Source organism: Theropithecus gelada, chromosome 1 (assembly GCF_003255815.1).
Source record: "Theropithecus gelada isolate Dixy chromosome 1, Tgel_1.0, whole genome shotgun sequence".
Classification (NCBI taxonomy): domain Eukaryota; kingdom Metazoa; phylum Chordata; class Mammalia; order Primates; family Cercopithecidae; genus Theropithecus; species Theropithecus gelada.
The window spans coordinates 178,584,806-178,601,230 of record NC_037668.1 but is presented as its reverse complement, the minus strand read 5'-3'; the positions used below and the strand labels follow the sequence as shown (position 1 = coordinate 178,601,230).

At 38.9% G+C, this 16,425-nt stretch overlaps 1 long non-coding RNA gene across 1 annotated transcript in view; it reads left to right on the top strand.

Moving 5' to 3' along the window:
* Nucleotides 1–14,895, top strand: part of LOC112614289 — a 33,509-nt gene extending 18,614 nt beyond the window's left edge. The window contains exons 2-3 of the long non-coding RNA XR_003117063.1: nucleotides 7,589–7,709; nucleotides 14,690–14,895. This is a non-coding gene — a long non-coding RNA (uncharacterized LOC112614289). The remainder of the gene's footprint in view (nucleotides 1–7,588; nucleotides 7,710–14,689) is intronic.
* Nucleotides 14,896–16,425: the final 1,530 nt, after the last annotated feature.

Below are 16,425 nucleotides of genomic sequence, written 5' to 3'. Positions count from 1 at the left end.
AGTTAATGAAATCCATGTTTCAAGGAGAAGAGACAGATCAAGTGATAGTACTGGAAAAGTGTTCATGGGATTTAGTGATGCTGAAGTAACTCATGACCATACAAGGGTAGAAGAAATGAGAAGTCAGATTTAAGCAGGTCCAGAAGCTGGAAGCAGATGATAAAATACAGACATGGTGTAGGACAATTCTTTGGAGAACTTTTTCTGTGAAGGAAGATAGTGGAAAAAAAAAATAATGGAATAGAGAAATGTCCTTTATTGAAAAAAAGTCCTTTTAGAGTTTTAAGAAGACAGAACCTGGACAGAAATCTGCTTATTGTTTCTTTGAGTTTTATTCAATAGATGCACAGCAAACAAAGTAGAAGATTCATTTTGGAAGTTTACATTAAGGAAACTGTATAGATTATTCAAGAAAATTAGGAAAATGTAAAAAAGCAAATTTTAGGGAAATTCTACCCATACTCTTACTACTAAAAGATAATCATTAGTTACATTTCTTTAATGTTCTTCCAGCTTTTCCATGCATACATTTTAATATAGCCATAATGATATTATTCATATGCATATGTAAAATATTTTATTCACTTACCATTATAACTATTTTTCTATGTAATTTCACAATATTTTTAAAAAATTGATTTAGAGAGCACAAGTGCAGTTTTGTGGTCTGGATGTTTTGCATAGTGGTGTGGTCTGGATGTTTTCCATAGTGGTGAAGTCTGTGCTTTTAATATAACCATTACCCTGATAGTGTACACTGTACCCGTTAGGTAATTTCGTATTTCTTACTCTCCTCTAACCCTCCCACCTTCCCAAGTATTCAATGCCTATTCCACTCTCTCTGTCCACGTGCATGCTATTTAGCTCCCACTTATAAGGGAGAACTTAGTATTTGATTTTCTGTTTCTCAGTTATTTTCATTAAGATAATGGCCTCTAGTTCCATCCATGTTCCTGCAAAAGACATAATTGTAGCATACTTTCAAATTTTTTATGGCTCAGTAGTATGCTCAGTAGTATTCCATGGTGCCTATGAGATTCTTCTGTTTGGTTTAGTGAATTGTTAAAGCATTTTACTATATTTTTTAATTCCCTCAATGAACTTTTTATTTCCAGAAGTTGTCTTTTTAAAAAATATCTATCACTTTGGCAAATTTTTGACCATTTTCCTGAACTGATTTTCTGATATCTTTGTATTTTTTTATTAGCTTACTCTTGGATCTCATTGAGCTTCTTTAAAATCAATATTTTGAATTATTTATCTGATATTTCAAAGATTTGATTTTCATTAGGGTTTTTTGCTAAAGAGTTAGTGTGATCCTTCGGGGGTGTCATAACACTCTGTTTTTTCATACTTCCAGAATTGTTTCTCTGGTTTCTTCTCATAGCGAGAAATTATTTCTCCTTATTTTTGAATTTTTTATTTGGATGGAACTTTTTTCTTCCCTTGAGGATGTGACTATAATGTATGCTACATACTGCCACTTGGCTTTGGTTCTGAGTGCTTTCTGTGGTAAAGATTCTGTATGTAGAGTCTTGGTTGTAGATATCCTTAATGTGGTGAATTTCTCAAATGCTGGTTGTAGTAGCAATGTACTGGGGCATGTGAGCAGGCTCATGGCCTCTCCCAGGGTCAGAATAGTGGAGGTCTCCAGAAGCTTCTTATCTTGTTCCCATGCACTGTGTGCTTGTGTCAGGAGATTTAGTATTGGGTTGTGTAGTTTAACCTCCAAGTCAGTAGGTGGTTCTTTCATGTAAGAACCAAGTGTGGTGGTAGCAGAAGGATTGATCCTCATTCTTTGTTTACATGGAGAAGCTCTTTGTTGGCTCAGGCAATGGGTTGGTCTGTGGAATGCTCAGTGGTTTGGGCTCCCCACTCAGCTCCACAGAAGGGGATGAAGCTAGTTGGAGCTGGACTGGGCAAGCTCACCCTTGGATCCCCCAATGGCAAGTACAAGCACCAGCCCTGACAGAGGTGCTAGGGAAGCTTAGGGTGAAATGTGCTGGGATATCCCCAGAGTATGGCAGTGGGGTTGCTCCAGCTCTATTGCCTGGACAGGCAGGAACATGACCCATTTCCCTGTCACACTCTTGTCCTGGTAGTCAGGACACACAGTTCTGTCAGACACTCCTGTCCATATCCGGTCTGCAATGTTGCCAAGGGCCATAAAAGACACCTGCCTTGGAAACTCACTGTCAAAATGGCTGTGGTGCAGAAACTGTCCCCTCAGCCCCAGACACAGAAACCTCTAGCTCTCCACTACAGGAATGCTGGTGCTCTGTGTAAAGAGGGAACAGTTTCCCACCTTTCACATAACTCTGGGCCTAGTGTGAACACTGCCAGTGGGGATGCAATCACCCCTAATTACCTCAGAAAGGCTTTCCCCAGCATGCTTGTGCCAACTTCCTATGGGAGGGGCCACAGCTGTGTTTGTAGCAGTGAGCAGAGGAAGGGTAGAAGTACTCCTCTCTGTGCCTGGGCCTGACCACGGAGGCTGCTTGGCCACTGGAATGGAACTACAGTCCTCTCTTGCAGAGCCAACCACAGCACCTGTATCTCTGCTGGAAGCAGGACCATCATTACAGCTCACAAATGGGAAACACTTGGGTACTGAAAAGCACATGATCTGGTTTTCTTTGTCCCAAGAAGTGCTCCCTTCTTGAGCTGCACTCTCCCTTCCTCCCCAGGGATATACTCCCTCCCCAGGGCATAGACCCCTGGAAATTCTGCAACTCCCCTAGGTCCAGCCAGTCCTTTGCAGCTGACATAATCTGAGCAGGCACTGGGGAGTGTCTGCAGGGGTTCCCGTGATATGGAGACACAAGGGCTGATATTCCCTGGGTAAGACACAGTTATCTGATAGCTTCACCACAAGTATGCTGCCGGGTCACCACTGCTCAAGTTAGAGGAAGGGTGAGTAACCTGTAGTGAGTTGGTAGTCTGACAATGCCCTCAGAAAGTCACCAATTTGCTGTCTATACCAGCATATACCAGTGTTTGGGCTCACAAAGGTAGAGGAGCTGTCTGACAGTTCAGATATCAGAGGTCTACCACAGGGATGAGGGAAGCCAAAACATTTCCACCTATCTTTCTGATGAAATACCAGTTGCTTGGGGTTCCCAGCTGATTTCTGCCAGTCTTTTGCTTTTCTCTTTTTCTGTGCCCCAGCTTCTTCCTGGGAGTTCTCCACTAGGTTCTAACACTTTTCCCTCGATAATCTATTTGAGTTATGATTACAAGTAAGTAATCTTGGTTCCTCTTATGACAACTGGTATCTGATGTCTCTAGTCAGCCTTCTTGAACTAGAACCTCATGTCATAATGTTTACAAAATAATTTTACTTTGTATAATATTTGGAATGAAAATATACTATAACATACTTAGCCATTTTTTTCTTCTTTACATCTAGATTTTCTGCATACTGTTTTTAATACCATTTGAATGTCATTCTCATTCCTGAATACATCTAGATTCACATGCTCAAAATCTAAAATATTGATAAAGATAAACCTTGGAAAGACTCTCTCCCTCTCAGATACCAGCCGTGACCTACATGCTATTTAAATTAGTGTCTAGTCTTCCAGCCCTCACCAGTGCACAAGTGAGTTGGCAACATATCTCACCCTTATTCCTCCTCCTGTGGCATGATCCAGGCTTTCCTAAATCATGGCCCTGGAAAGACTGCCCTCAGGAGCCACTAGTGTTGATCTCAACTCTATACTTTAATGCTCCTACTATTGTCCTTGTTGCTATAGGTAACATTACTAAAGGGTAACCTTGAAGAGACCTTGGTTTTAGCTATTACATCAGCATCATGCCTGTTACCATGGGTATTCTAGTGGGTGTTGTTGCTGCTCTAGTGTAACTGCCCAATGGGTTCTTGCCTACTGTCCAGATAGAGTCAATTTATCATGGCAGGGGAATTGCAATAAAGTGTTTAATTTGCAGAGGCAGCTGAAAAGGAGACCAGAGTTTTATTTTCAATCAGATTAGTCTCCCAGAGAATGTGAGGGCTAGGATTTTTCCAAGGTATTTTGGGGGAAGGAGTTTGGGGGTTTAGGCAATATGTGCTTGCTGCCGATTGATTGGAGGCATATCTGTGTGGGAAATGGTCCTCTTGCATGCTGAGTCACTTCTCTGTGGGGTCACAGGAGGAGTTGGTGGGTCCAGGTGGAGCCATTGGTGTTCCGACATGCAAAAAAACCTGAAAAGATATCTCAAAAGGCTAATTTTACATTCCACAATGGTGATACTATCTGCAGGAATAATTGGGGAAGTTGCATATCTTGTGACCACTTGTATATAACGGCTGGCAACTGTTTGTATCTACACCTTAGCAGAATTCAGGCTTCTCTATCCACCTCATCTGGTGGTGTCTCATTAACTTTACAAAGGTGGTTGAGTTTTGGCGAAGGGCTATTATCATTTAAACTATAAACTAAATGGCTCCCAAAGTTATCTTGGCCTAAGCACAGGAATAATTAAAGGCAGCTTGAAGGCCAAAGGAAAGATGGGGTTTAGCCCGATCAGATCTCCTTCACTGCCATGATTTTGCCATTATTGTAATTTTTGCAAAGGTAGTTACACTAGCAAAGACTATGTCTTAAGGGACCATGGAACATCATCTAAAATGACACATTTTTGAGCCAAAGTCGATGCCATCAATATTTATACTAAGGGAGACCACCCCTCATATTGTCTTATGCCCAATTTCTACCTCCAAAGAAAGAAGAAGTAAAAACTAAAAGGCAGAAATGAAATCCACAGGCAGACAGTCAGGTGCCACACCCTGGGCCTGGTAGTTAAAGATTGACCCCTGACCTAACCGGTTATGTTATCTATAGATTCCAGACATTGTATGGAAAAGTACTGTGAAAATCCATGTCTTGTTCTGATCCATTCTAGTTACCAGTGCTTGCAGCCCCCAGTCACATACCGGCTTCTTGCTCAATCGATCACCACCCTCTCACGCAGACCCCCTTAGAGTTGTAAGCCCTTAAGAGGGATAGGAATTGATCACTGGGGGAGCTAGGTTTTTGAGACGTGAGTCTTGCCAATGCTCCTAGTCAAATAAAGCCCTTCCTTCTTTAACTCGGTGTCTGAGGGGTTTTGTCTGTGGCTTGTCCTGTTACAATACTGGGCAAACAGGTATAAGCTGAGCAAGCTGACACCTATGGTCACCTTAATTGTAGCAGGGACTTTCTGTGCACCAACATTAGATTTAATTTCCTTGATTTCTTACAGCCTGCTTTCTTTTTTTTTTGTTTTGTTTTTGAGATGGAGTCTCACTCTGTCGCCCAGGCTGGAGTGCAGTGGCCGGATCTCAGCTCACTGCAAGCTCCACCTCCCGGATTTACGCCATTCTCCTGCCGCAGCCTCTTGAGTACCTGGGATTACAGGCACCCGCCACCTCGCTCAGCTAGTTTTTTGCATTTTTTAGTAGAGACGGGGTTTCACTGTGTTAGCCAGGATGGTCTCGATCTCCTGACCTCGTGATCCACCCGTCTCGGCCCCCCAAAGTGCTGGGATTACAGGCTTGAGCCACCTGAGCCTGGCCACAGCCTGCTTTCTCAAAGACTTCAGAAGAAGTTCATCTGAGTGAAGGAGAGAAAATAAGATACTATCAAGGCTAAATTCATCCAAGTCATATTTTTATCCTCACAAAACCGGAACACCTATGGTACACCCTGAGTGGTTAGGAATTAGTGTTTGTTTTCACTCTTCCCTATAGTTCTGTGGTGTTTGGGGTTGTCAATTGTTCTAAATTCCCTTTCTCTTGTCTACTAAGAAATTTATTAAGTTTGTGAAGGTGAAACAGTAGGCTGCAAAGAATAGCCCAAGGAGCAGCTTCCAAGAGCCTAAGACTGAAGCTTCTTTCATGTTCTGTCAAAGAAATCCTACAATTAAGGGAAGGTGTGGTGCCAGACCTTTCCTTTATAGCTTTAGCTATACGTTGTAATTGTCTTTTTTATGGTTTAGTTTTATATTTCAAGATCATAGGAGGAATTTGATTTTGGAGGGCTTTGATTTTATTAACTTTTTATAATAAGTGAAGGGTGTGAAAAGAAAATAAATCTTTGTGACCCCAAATCACTAAGCTAAGGAAGAAGTCAAGCTGGGAACTGCTTAGGGCAAACCTGCCTCCCATTCAGGCAATTCTCTGGTCTCAGCCTCCTGAGTAGCTGGAATTATTGGCACCCACCACCACACCCAGCTAATTTTTTGTATTTTTAGTAGAGACAGGGTTTCACCATGTTGGCCAGGCTGGTCTTGAACTCCTGACCTCATGGTCTGCCCACCTCGGCCTCCCAGAATGCTGGAATTACAGGTGTGAGCCACCACGCCTGACCTCCTGCCTCCCATTCTATTCAAAGTCATCCCTCTGTTCACTGAGATAAATGCATATCTAATTGCCTTCTTTGGAAAAGCTAAACAGAAACTCAAAAGAATGCAACTATTTGTCTTTCACCTGGAAGCCCCCTCCCTGCTTCGAGTTCTGTCCTGCCTTTCTGGATAGAACCAATGTACATCTTACATATTTTGATTGATGTCTCACATCTTCCTAAAAAGTATAAAACCAAGCTGTGCTCTGACCATCTTGGGCACATGTCATCAGGACCTCCTGAGGCTGTGTCATGGGCACGTGTTGGCAACCCTGGCAAAATAGACTTTCTTTTTTTATTGTTTATTTGTTTTTGTTTTACTTGGTTTCATTTTATTTATTTATTTATTTTACACATTAAGTTCTAGGGTACGTGTGTACAATGTGCAGGTTTGTTAGATATGTATATATGTCATGTTGGTGTGCTGCACCCGTTAACTTGTCATTTACATTAGGTATATCCCCTAATGCTATCCCTCCCCCTTACTCCCCACCCCATGACAGACCCCAGTGTGTGATGTTCCCCACCCTATGTCCAAGTATTCTCATTGTTTAGTTCCCTCCTGTGAGTGAGAACATGCGGTGTTTGGTTTTTTGTCCTTGCAATAGTTTGCTCAGAATGATCTAAATTAACTGAGAGTCGTCTCAGATATTCGAGGTTCACATTTTGGTAACCATGAACGGATTCTGAGTGGAGGTGCCCTTGACATTTGACAAATCTCCTATCAGTATTTGGTACTAGCCTGAGCTGTCTTTATGGCTCACACCAATAGGACAATTTGCTGAGTCCTGGAAGCACCCCCTCTGGAGAATCCATGATCTCCTAAAATGTGATTACGATCTAAAGTTTATTTTGCTGTACAACTCCTTTTTTGGGGAGTTTTACTTGCTTCCAACACAAAGAAGGCAAGTTTTTCCTACTTCCAAGACGTTGGAAGGCAAATAACTCCTTTACGGAGTTTGAGCTGGCGTTCAACAGGGAAAATGAGCTTGAGTTTTTACCTGCATCTAGGATGGTAGAGAGCAGTCTTCAGCCTGAGTCCCAGCCCTTGGTAAGTAACTGAATTGGTGTTTGTATTGCTAAAGTTAAGCTTAATAACCAGCTGGTCTTGATTTCTCCTTATCGTTAGAGCACTCCATAATTGTGTAAGTTGTGCAATTGTTTTGCTTAACTTTGGTTTGTTTCTGTTTTTGTTATTGTTTCAGTGTTTTTTCTATTGGGTTTGACCAACTCTATATCCTACTTGATCAACTCCAAAGGAAAGCTTCCAATTATGGGGAAGGAGTCCTCTGAAGTGGCTAAATTCACACATACACAAAAGAAAAGGTAGTGTGGTGGAGGGAGAAAGCCAGCAAAAGGAAAAAAAAGGAAAGATTTTTGATGTTGACTACTTAAGGGGCTTTATTTACATAACAAGGCCACCTATTTGGTAGCCAGGCCAAACTGAAAGAGCAATGGTTGTCTCCCCAAGCTGCCGTTCGATAGCTAAAGTTCTGCTTTCTTTTTTTCACCACAACAGTCTGGGTTTGGTTCCTAAATCAAGCCTTTCCTGGTTTGATACTTGGTACTTCTGAAATAGCAGCAATTTATCCTAGCTGAAATATGGTAATGAGATTTAAAAAGCTTTTTTTTTTAAAAGACCTCAATGGTAAAAATCAGCTTCAATTAAAGCTAACATCCAAGATGTGCGTGTGTGTGCACGCGCACGCGCACGCGCATGTGTGTTTGTATTTAAAAGGCTTTCATGGTTTTGTTGTTGTTGTTGTTTTCCTAAGAATTGGTTAGAAACAATGAAATTTTCTTAAAAGGTTGATTGACTCTTAATAAATTATATGAGATTTTAATTGTTTCAACCCAAAGTTTAATTTTTATTGCATCTCACCATTTTCAGTTTTCTCTCCCCTTTTAAAAGGCACGAAATGGTTACTGTCTTCTTCAACTCTGCTTGGAGTTGTCCCACCTTGCTGGATGGAACCAATGTACATCTTATATATATTGATTGATGTCTCATGTCTCCCTAAAAATGTATAAAACCAAATTGTGCTCCAACCACCTTGGGCACATGTTGTCAGGACCTCCTGAGGCTGTGTCTCAGGCACAGGTCCTCAACCTTGGCCATATCAACTTTCTAAATTAACTAAGACCTGTCTCAGATATTCGGGTTTACAAGGGTAACAAAAATTAACTTGATAAAATAAATTAAAAGCTACTTCTGCCAATGTTTTGAGACCAGTATATTTTAACAAAATTTTTATTTAATGATTTCTGTCTTTCTTGTATAGTCATACAGAATTCACAAAAACGACAGGACATAATGTTTGAAGGCTTTACCTGACCCGACTTAGACATCTGAAAATCACTGCTTGAAAGACATGGATCAACCAAATCCAAATATTTTAAGTATCTAAAAAGTTAAATTGGAAACTGAAAAGACATGCTTGTCTTATGCTTCACAAAGATGCCTAAGCATTGGATTTTTTAATGTGTAATTATTCTACATAGCTCTCCTGAACTCTCAACATTAGGCAGCCTACCACATCAATCCACAGATGAACACTTCTAAAGAAAACGAATGTTCCCAAATTCCATAAAGATTGATGATGTCTCTGAAAGGATGGCATATACTTTGTGACAGAGTAAGATTTCTTGTCTGGCTTGGGAGCCATTGACTGCAGTCACATTGCTATTCAAGTAGTGGTAGTTAATGATTTAATCTTTATTAATAGAAGAAAAGATTCCATTTGTTTAATATGCACGTTATTTGTGATGCTAAATGCAATGTAATTGATGTAATTTAAAAGTTTCAGAGATAATGTCATGATTAATTCATCTGTAAACAATCTGGCATCTTTCATTTTATTGAGGCAGGCAAAATTTTTAACTAGCTGAAATGTGAGTAAGAACATTTATGACAACAATTATCATTTAAAAATACAATGCGGTATGAAAGATGAATGTCCTACAGGGCATTGTGCATTTGCTGTAAGGTCTTAAGAGCTGTAATTCGGCATGATTCATTGTCTCTGTATGAAAGAAACACGAGGGCAGCATAACTAGCGTTGTATCTTTGGACTGAATAAGGTTTTAGAATTTCATGAAGGAGGTCACTGAGTATATTTCAAGGGTCAATTTCTTGAGAGTTTTGCTGCCCCTATGCAACTATTCATTCATTGAATCATTTATTCATCCATTCAATAAATATCATGGAGTGCCTTTTAAAAGACAAATGCTTTGGAAGAACTGGGGGTATGTAAATATAGATTGTTTCCGCCATCAAAGAACACCTAAAGTATTAAAGAGTATAGTTTAAGTAAGATTCAATTAATATCCCATGAAATACATAAAATGGATACCAAGGGAGCAATGAAAGAAGGCATTTAACCCAGGCTTGGGAGACAGGCTGATCAGAAGCTGCTAGAGGAATTGACATGTGAAAACTGTATCTTATTAAAGGATGCAGATAAAGTCACTGAAAAGTTATTACAGGCAGAGAAGATGACATACAAAAGCAAGAGGTTTAAAAATAAAGCCAAACAAAACAATATGTGTTATTTATGAACCATACCACATATTTGGTGATGTTACAGAGGAATGTGTAAGGCAAGAAATGTTGCAGAGCAAGATCGAGGGGTAGAAAGATTCTAGAATGCGGAGGGTCATGTGGACTCCATTATACAATTTAGAATTTTTTCTATAGATTATATAGACCCATGAAAGCACTATTAGTTTAGGTAGATTACTTTAGGGCTTTGAAAGGGATGAGACTAGAGGTACAGAGAAACTATTTAGTATTGTTATGATGTAATCTGGGCAAGAAATGATACAGGCATAATTACCACTGGGCTATGGCCGTAATTTGGGAGTGAATAAGAAAATTGAACCTAAATTTGCAATTTCAAAAGCATAGAGATTAAAGGCAGAATAAATAGGGGCATATCAACATATAGTGAAATAAGGGTTTAAGTAGGGGGCACAGAGAGAAGAGCCCATAAAGATGACAAAAAAAAAAATGATGAGAAAAACACTCCAACAATTAAGAGAGTGTTATAAAACCTCAGGAACAAGGAACTAACAAAGTTCTAATGGTGTGGTAAAAAATAGAAAGATAGCTTTAACTATTAGATTATCCATCAATAACTTTGGAAAAACAGTTTTGGTGGAATACTATGGGTAGAATACAAATTTCTGTGGGTAGTGTAATTGATAGAGTTGGGAGTTGAAGACATGGAGATGGAGTGCTAATAGTTGTGTGCCTGAGAGCACATAGCCTGGACACTGAGATGTCCTGGATCCTCAACTTGCCACTGGCCATGGGCAATGTTGCAGTGGGATATATACACAAAGGACAAAAAGTAGCCAAATGGTTACTCATTATTATTGGCTAAAACTTTTACCCCAAACTCCCATGTATTCCTCTACTAAAATCAACCGAATTGATGATGCAACTCCTCAAATGCAGACCTGCCTGTAAAAAGAGTTGGGTCAGTGAATTGTGGCGAGAAAGTGGGTATTGACTTCGGGGGTTTCACCTGTGATGAAAGAATAGGTATGGAATAAAGTCATGTATCAACACATAAAGTCCGAGCATGGAATAAAGTCATATATCAACAGATTAAGACCAAGCAGGTGGGCTTTCTTTTTGTGGAAGGTGGGTTAGGGATGTTTTTCAAACGTAGTGGTTTCTAAGCTATTTACAAATGTTAACTATTTAAGCTTTTTCTTTTTTTTTTTTTTGATGAGGTACAAATTATTGCTGTAGATGAGTAAATAGAAACACAGAAAGAGTAAGCAAATTGCCCAAAGTCACTCACACATTTTTGAGTAGAAGTGTCAGGATTTGAACTCAGGCAGTCTGGCTTCAGAGTCTCTGCTCTTCCATGCTCTAAATACACTATATTGTATAGGTTGGGATATATATATATATATATATATATATATACACACACACACACACACATATATATACATATATTTACTAATAAGGACATAGAGTAGTGAATTAAAGTTATCACTTGGAATCTCCAAAATCCAGTTTTGCTTAATAATAATTAAAGAGGTCCTTTAATTAAGAACTTTAGGCTGGGTGCAGTGTTTTATGCCTGTAATCCCAGGACTTTGGGAGGCCTAGGTGGGAGGATCACTTGAGGTCAGGAGTTCAAGACCAGACTTGCTAACATGGTGAAACCTCGTCTCTACTAAAAATGTAAAAATTAGCTGGGTGTAGTGGCACATGCCTGTAATCCCAGCTACTCTACTCAGGAGGCTGAGGCAGGAGAATTGCTTGAAACCAGGAGGCAGAAGTTGCAGTGAGCCGAGATCGTGCCACTGCACTCCAGCCTGGGCAACAGAGTGAGATTCCATCTCAAAAAAATAAAAGAACTTTAGACACACAACCACAGTTTAATTATAAAAAACTAAACTCACGTCATATAATGAGTTCCTATATCAAATTACCTATAACGTCAAGAATAACACACAGGTGCACTATACTATTTATTCATTAGTATACCTAGTGCTGAGTTTATAAAATAGATTACCTTCGAGAATAAGGAATCCAGGACTGGAATAGAATGCAAACATTTTAGAATGAGCATTTAGAAAAATGAGACAGTGTGATGGGGATTTAACTAGAGATTAGTAAAAGGCATGTTAATCAGCTACGAAGTCTGACTGAGTCTGACTTGCATACATTGGCAGTGGACCAAGTGACCTGGCTTTATGACTCGACTTTCACTAGCAACAGTCAATAGAGCAGGAAGATGTGTGCATATGTATCCGTGTGTCTGTGTGTCAGGGGTTGAGGAAGCAAATGATCCTTTCTACAATCAGGGTTGCTGAAGGGAAAGGCAGTAAGGCAGATGGATAAGGGAGCAATTGGAATTTTAGGAATATATATTTACATAGTTTTGTACAGTTCAGTAATAATCCAGATAAATTGTTTAGGCCAGATGGTTGGTTTATCCAGCCATGCAGTGTGCCTTTTTGTATGCAAATGAAATGTCTACATATCAAGAGAGCCTTGGGCAGAATCCAAAGTGAAGCAGCCAATTTGCCCTAAAAGGTGATAAATTTAGGACCCGGAGAGGAGAATACTGGAGGTTGACAATATTGTTTCCTAATACGTCCTAGTGATTTAATTTTAATAAATTGATGTGAACTTGCTGGTCATCTAATTGTTCTCTAATAGATGTGCTGTAGAGACTTTTTTTTTCTTTTTTTTTTTTTTTTTTTTTTTTTTTTGCATAAGTATGGCACAGAGGAGGCTAATAAAACTAACGTTTTCTGCAATTTTTGGTTTATTCAAACCATTTCAATTTCAATTTCTGAAAAACTCATCATTGGAAGAAAATTAACAAGCCCCTAAATTATCATGAAATTGCAAATTCTCACAGTAGCCTCAAAGAAATGCCTATCAGATCAAAATTGGGGAAGAAAGCATAGTTGAGTAGAATGAGATAGAGTCCTGAAGATCATGATTAAGACAATGACGGCTATTTCACCTGAAATCTCTGCCACCCTCAATAAATGTGTGCTTTATCAAGTAATTCTTTCTCCTCTGACTAGGGTGGGATAGGGAAAAGGTGGCTCTCAAGTTGGCCAGTGCCTAGCTTCAAAAGAAGAGCTGGCAATTCAAATATTTTCTTGATAATTTAGGATTGGGAAGTCATGTCGCTGAGTTTCTATGATTAGAAACTAAAGGAAAGTTTGAAAGAGAGACAAAGTATAGAACGGCATAAATTATGGGTAAACAAAGGATTCCTTCTGGAAGAGAGAAGAGGATAGGGTAGAAATTCCATGAGTGACAGATCAAGCAGCCCCTGAAGTTGTTTTAGAAAAAGACATTAGTGACCTTGGTGAATTGGGTTATCTAATCATTTTGGTAGACTCTTCTGTTCCCTCCCTTCTGAACCCTTGCCACAAAAACTAAACATATGACCCGAACCTCACCAAGTATATTACTTCATTTGCCTGGCAACAATGATTGGTCCAAGGCATAAGCATGTGACCCAAGCAGGGCCAATCAGATTTTTTTCCCTGGGGTTATTATTTAGTCGTTGATAGGAGGACATACTTTTACCCCTGACGATTGCTAGACTGAGATGCTGGTAGTAATAGTAATCTTCCCTAGTTACTGGAAGTAGCCTGTGTGCAGTAGGAGAGAAAGAGATCTGTCCTGCTAAAAGAGAAACAAAAGCCAAAATGAGAAACAAATGGAGAGAGGGTCTTCATTCCCGTCTAAGAAGGTTTGGATGTGTAGCCTCAATTCTGTAAGCTGCACTTGAAATCAGGTATTCTGACTTGGTGACTGACGTCTTTCAGGTGCCAGTTTTAAGTCCTATACTCATCTAAACAAAATTAGCCACCTAAAAATAGTGAGTCACTCCCCACCTCCCCAGTCACCCAAGAGTGTGTTCTTTGTAAAAAGAGCATCACTAAGTAAAATGGGAGCTTAAGAAAGCAAGTAATAGAAGGCTGTGGTCAGAAAGCAGAATTTCTGAATTGAAGAGCTTGATCATGCAACAATTCTGAGAGATGGTGAGATCTAACTGAAGCAATGACGTTGTTAGATATTATCAATGCATACTTTCTGGGGGTCATGAGAATGATATATCAGAGACACAGGTAGAAAATGTCTTGTTGCTTCATTTAGAAAATCATTCAGAAGGAAAGGAAATTAGGCGTTAATAGTTCCTAGCAATGAGGATTTTTTAGACAATGGTATATGAAATCAGAAGGGAAAAGCTGTTGAACCACCATGGAGGAGAAAAATACCAGATGAAGCAGCGATACTGTAATGAAATCTACCAAACATATTGAGTGTCAGGTACAGGCAGAACATTATATTATTTCTATTTTAAATTTTATAGTGCAAGTGAAATGTTGTTTGTTTTGGTTTCATTTTTGTTATTTGGGGTAACAAAGAGAACATTTATGAAGAGGAGAAAGACACTCCATTAGGAATAGAGTCTGCAGAAATAGTACAATTTACATCCAGAGAGAACTTGGCTTGTGAGGGCTGCCTACTTGATGCGAATGTTGTTTGATAGTTATCACTTTGATTTCCACAGGTACCATAGAGATATTCCAAGACCAAAGGTGTGGCTAAGTATAAAGTAATGGAGTCTCTAAATTAATGTCCACTAGGTGGCAGTAGACTGTGGTTTTTATTAATAACACTAGTCTTTAAATATATTTGTAGTATATTTAATTTCCACTGAAGTCTTAAAGATTTTGCTATGCAAACTGTTATTTCCAACATGTACATATCTTAGAGAATCATTTATTGTAATTTTCTTCTTTTCTAGATGAGTTTATGCCCAGGACCACCAGATAATTGAGTCCTGTACAAAAGCTTCTGACTAATCCATGTGCTGTGGCTCAGGACTATACACAGAAAAAAAACACAGTTTTAAAACTGATTGTTTAAAAGGAAACATATTTATGACATTTGCTCCATGATGTGTATCTCTTACCTTGTTAGCTCAGGCAGAATTAAAATGCTGGACAATAATGTTTCATGCCACTGTGCTTACTCAGGTCTCTCACATCGGTGCACTTCTGGCACCAAGTCACATGACATTTGTGTAATAGCTGTCTCCTGTGTGGACTTTACACCACATGATGTCAGGGGCCATTCATTCTATTCCAATTATATAAATCATAGATTAGAACAGGTCTTGGCAAGGACTGGGTACTGTATGAATATTTTAGAATAAATGTATGAGCACAAAATATTTTATGTGGTTATATATCTAGTAAAACACAGAAAGCTAACATATCCTTTCATTAGACTTCAAGAATACTCCAGCAAATATTTATCAGCAAAAGGAACCAGGACAAATTAAAGAAGAAATAACATTAAAATCTTGGACAGACCAAAAATAAATGATACAGAGCATTTAGGTAGTCAGAAGCTGTGCTAACTGGTTTCCAAACAAGGTAAAGAACAGCCTGCTAGGAACACACTGTATCTCAAAGGGCAAAACAATAACATCAAACCTTTCTCGTCTGCATTGCAAATACCATTTGCATTTCAATGACACTACACTCTAAAGAATATGCTCTAAGTTTGTTAGATAAGCCACATGTGCTCTGTTTCAAATCACATAGTAATAAAAGTGTTCCAGTTCTTTGATAGATTTACATAATTCCCTGCTGGACTACCATTGATTCCCCTTAAGAAATGTATGTAGACTCTCTATGAAAAATAGAGTTTCTTAAATCCAACTTCCTATGTGGAATGTATTATTACTTTATAGGAAAATAATTTCTAGCTGTTTTCCTGTTGTTCCCAAGAGTCTTTCCAATTTCTTTATATATCTGTCCTAGAATGTTCAATTTTCTCAAGCCCCTTAAAAAATCATTCTTGCTTTTCTACTCATTTTCACTTGTTAATCTTGACCCAGTTTTCTCTTGGTTTCATATTGTATCATTCTACTTTTATTCTACTCTCTACCCTCTCCAACTCCCCTAAATAAATTGGTTTTTTTGGTCACCATACCCCTATTTGTTTGGAACCTTATCGAATGTTGGAAAGCATAAGTTTGTCTTAGCACACAAAGTTTCTAACAAAGATTGATTCTTCTTATATTAAATAACTGATTCTTTATACTTTTCATGGCATTTTAGACTACAGGGTAGGATTGCAATCCCTGAAATGTACCAATTCTGAATTAAATTTATTTATTTATTTTCTCAGCACACCACAGAGGTTGTGCCATCACTTTTTTGAATCATGCTGCCCCTGATTTTCCTCCTAGTGGGCCCGAGACATCCATCTTTCCACGACTGTGGTCAAGAGATTAGGACTGTTATAAATGAGGCACAAAGAGAATTACTATTCCAAGTAGAATTTTGCAGTCAGTAAGATGTTAAAGATTATCTAAAGAATATCAAGTCAAATCCAGAAGTCTCAGCTAAAAGTATTTCTTCTTCAACATACAGATTTTATACTGCCCATCAATGAGGGGTAGGCCTTGGGACAGATTTATTCTAAGAAATGAGGACAGAGTAGAGAAAGAAAAAGTTTGATACTCTTTTT